The sequence below is a fragment of the Neophocaena asiaeorientalis genome, unplaced genomic scaffold (genome assembly GCF_003031525.2).
Source record: "Neophocaena asiaeorientalis asiaeorientalis breed wild unplaced genomic scaffold, Neophocaena_asiaeorientalis_V1.1 scaffold104, whole genome shotgun sequence".
NCBI classification, from domain to species: Eukaryota; Metazoa; Chordata; class Mammalia; order Artiodactyla; family Phocoenidae; genus Neophocaena; species Neophocaena asiaeorientalis.
In genome coordinates, this window is record NW_020175679.1 from 1,521,109 (window position 1) to 1,525,472 (window position 4,364).

Below are 4,364 nucleotides of genomic sequence, written 5' to 3' on the forward strand. Positions count from 1 at the left end.
TGCAGGGGAGGGAGGGGAGGGGAAGGCCAGCAGGGAGTGGGGGGCAGAGGGAAGAAGAAACCTAGTGGAAGGTGAGGGAACTGCCTTCCAACATCAACTTTCTGAAGAACTATTTGTGGAAAAAATGCCTTGTGCCAAGATGACTGTGGCTCATGGGTGAAGGCGTCGGGTTTATCTGAATCCAGGGACCAGATAGCCCCCCACCCCCCACCCCACACACACACACTTTTCTGCTGAGGTGGGATCAGCTCTTCGCAGGTTCTCAGACCTCGGCCAAGCCCACTCAGGACCTTAAGGAGCAAAGCGGGAGGCCCATCTCACCAGCCAGGGGTCAGGGGAGGCTCAACAACCCCCACCCCAGGTCTGGCGACGTCTGAACAGCAAGGGTGGAATTCGGGGCGCAGGAGCTCCACCTGGTAAGAGCCTTGGTGACTTGAGCTGAACCCACAGTGTAGGAAGGCTCTGAACACCCAGAGCAAGCATTAGACGGAGGACGGTGTTTCCAAGCTCCTCCTGGACCCTCGCCCGAGCAGGGCACTGAGGCAGCTTCCCAGCCTGTCACGGTTCTGTGTCTGCTGCAGGGACGTGGTCGTCCCGGGGGCCCTCCCAGAATAGGAGCTGGATTTCCACATGAGCCCTGATTCCCACTGCCCTTCTGGTGGAGGTGTAGACCAGACTCTGTCACCTCAGGGCGATATCGTACCAGTCATGACAGAGAGAGTGAGATGGGGCCTCCGGAAGGGCAGCAGGCTATCGGCCGAGCATCTTACACCTTTTGGCTTCTTGAGTCCTTGCGCTATTTTCAGTGCGTCATCGATCTGTTCGTTATCTCATCAAACCAGTGAAGGACAAACTGATGAAGTCGTATGCACCACTTCTGCGCGAAGCTGCATTTCCCACTGGTCTGGGGCTTGTGGTGGGCACGCGAGGCCCCGGGGGGCTGAGGCTGCCTGCCCGGGGCCAGCAGATGGTTCAGGGGACACCACAGCCGCAGCTGGGGGAGAGCAGAGGGTCCGGCACACGCCCCTCTCTTGTTCCTCCTTTACTGCTTCCCTGGCTGTGCTGAGCTGGGGGACCCTCAGCTGGCCCGGGCTTGGGGCTTAGTGAGAGGTGAGATTTTGACAGAGCAAGTGGGGGGGCGGGCATCAAAAGCTGAGGGAGGGGCCGGTCCAGAGGCCAGGGCACCGGAAGGGACAGTGCTCATTTTAACCAGGGACACGGGTCAGGCGGAGTCAGGGGCAGCAACATCAAGGGGCCAGGTTGGGGAAAGCCTGGGGCGGGTCAGTGAGCAGGGTCATCACGTCCAGTCCTTTGCGGCCCCCATCCCAGGGCTGGAAGCCCCCAGGTTGCCTGGGCAGGGCTGGTGTAGGCAGGTAGGGGCTGCTCACGTGGATCTGTGAGGCTCCCGGCTTGGGGTGGCCGAGGATTGAAGGAAAATGTCCAGTAGCCCACGAAAAGGCAGGCAGAGGGAGCAAAGCGCAGGACAGGAGGAAACGTGGCTTCTATGTGACAATTTTACGTCTCTTGGGGTCCTAAGAGGACACGGCAGGGAGGACTCCTGTGTCGGGAAGACTCGCATATAAACCAGGAAAATTAGGAGCATTTCTTGAAATAGACAAACGGAACCACGGGCGCACGTGAACACTTGGTGCTACAGGCATAGCTCTCCCTCCTCTTAGGATGGCCTGGGAGGACGGAGCTCGCTTGGTGAGGCTGCTGCCCCTGAAGTGCCCGTGGCCTGTGCGTCCCCAGTCGCATGTGGCATGTGGGGAGAGGCGCGGAGTGACTGGAGGGCAGGATGGAAGGGTCCCGGCGCCTTTGGCTGAGGAGCTGTGGCTGGACAAAGCAGCAGCTCCGGGGAAGCTCTGGGTCACTACGATGGGCTGGTGGGAGGGGGTAGCCCTGGAGGAAGTGACCGCCTACTTCACACGTGCGTGCACACGAGTCCATGCGTGCACACACGATCACGTACAGTATATGCACTCACCCACACGGGCACACAGGCACATGCGAGGTTACGGAGGCTCCCACGGTCACAGGCTGGTGCGGCCTGTGAAGCAGGCACTCTGGGGCACAGGCAGCGGCTCCCTCACGGCAGGACAGATGGGGTGGAAGGGGCACGGGGCCTCGGGGGGGCTCAGAGATGGCCTGGACGGGAAGTGGGCACCGCTGCACCTAAAGAGGGCGTTGTCTGGGGGAGGACGGAGGAGAGGCCTGTGCAGTCCGGTGCTGTCACGGGCGCCCTGGGGGTGCACATCTGGAAAAGTGTCCACCCTCTGAGCAGGGTGGGGTAGTTGAGCTATGGGGAAGGAAAAGGAGGCAGTTCATCCTCGGCCAGTGCCGTGGGACGTGGGCAAGGGGCCCCAGGCCATCCTCAAGGAGCTCAGCACTGTCCTCCAGCCAGCCAGGGGCCCCACCCACACGGCCTTCCTGTCCCCAGATGGCCATGCCCTGGACGCGCACTCCTGGGGTTGGAGCAATGCCCTCCGGGCCCCACCCGGCCCCGGGACCCCCACTGCCGCACTCCTGCCTAAGACCAGTGCAAGCCCCAGACCCCAACCCGGTATCAGAGGACATGCTTCTGTCAAGAGGCAGGATGCCGGGCCCCCCTGCTGCCCTTCCTGCCCCTGGAGGCCAGCAGTGCGTTCACGGGGCCTCACACATCACACAGGGGACTGCCATTCACCGGCAGACGGCAAACGGGACCTAATTAATGAATTTGATGATGGAAACTCCGGTTTCTTGGAACGTTAGCCCAAGTTCAAGACCATCAGCCTGAACACCAAGTCCAGCTTTGCCGCAGCCCTCACCTGGGACAAGAGCATCATTTATGCTTCTCGGGCAAGTAGGTGGAGCCCCGCCTCCGTGAAGGTGGCTCACGGCGTCTCTGGGCCGAGGCTGTGCTGCGCTGAGGACAGACCCTGCTGGGGTGGGCAGTCGGCACGGATGCACACACGTTGTCATGGGCCCCCCTCTGGGCCTTCAGAGTCCTTTGCAGGGGCAGTGGGTTCACCTCTGCTTCCATCGGTCTGTGGGTCTCTGCTGGACACTCCTGTCTGTCCGGGAGGATGAGATGAAGCTTCTGGGTGCCTCTGTGGTGGCCCCATCTTGGTGAACATGTGGCCCTGAAGGGGGAGGCAGTCTCTGAGGACCGGGAGAGCCTCAAAATTTAGGGGCCACCCTGGCCTGCCTAGCTGGCACCTGTGTAGTGAGAACCGGTTGTGTGCACGGTTAGACGTGCGAGACCATCCCTGGCTGCTGGGGTGAGGGGCCACGCCAGGTCCTGAGTGCAGGCTCTGCCCTGGCTGGGTCCCGGGGGAAGGACGGAGCCGCAGCTGCGCCCCTCCGGCCGGCCCACAGGACCCAGGAAATCTCCCCCCAGGGCCCTGGCGGTAGGGGTGCGGGCCTAGCAGCGCCTCCTTCCCCTCTGGCCTCAGGAGTGTCTCCTCTCCAGCCCGCAGACCTCACTCCGCCGGCTCGGGGTGGAGAGGGAGTCAAGTACTCACACTCCTGTTTTCTGTCTTTTCAGCAATAAACTAGCCTAGGATTTCCCACCCATGGGGACTCCCAGGCTGATCCACGGGACGGGGGACCGCACCACCAGGCCACCATCCAGGCGGGGCCGTGCACGCATGGCGGGGGCGCCCAGAGCCTAGGGTTCACCCGCCGATTCTGCATTCCTCGACGGCCTGGTGAGAGGGGACAGAGGAGGCCGCCTCCCCGGAGCCCAGGTCCTTCCCCTTATCTTGGTTCCTGCACCCACCGCCTATGGAGGACACAGACTGGGGGTTATCTTCACCAGCAAGGGTGCTGCAGGGGTGCCGGGAGCGGTGGGGTGTGTGTGCGCAGCTGTCTGACTCATCACCGTCCGTTCCAGAGAGCCCCTACCTTCTCTCTAGCCTCACGAGCCGTGTGGTCATTTTGCTTTCCTTCACACGCTTCTGGAAATCAGAGCCCATTCATTTCACTCCTCCGCTTTCAAGTACAAAATAAGTTATTATCCTTGACATTGAACATTTTCTTCCCTCAATGGGTGTAACGTCCTTGCTTTGAATATCTTTGATACAGACATACCTACTTAAGGAAATATAAAAATCTATGTATTCGGGAAATGGAAAAAAGAGGTAGATCCTCTTGTTCCCGGATGCATCCTTACCTGCCATTGAGCTCATTTTAAAATGCTGTCCTTGCATTTAAAATAGCTTTTTTTTTTTTTTTTGCGGTACGCAGGCCTCTCACTGCTGTGGCCTCTCCCGTTGCGGAGCACAGGCTCCGGACACGCAGGCTCAGCGGCCATGGCTCACGGGCCCAACCGCTCCGCGGCATGTGGGATCTTCCCGGACCGGAGCACAAACCCGCGTCCC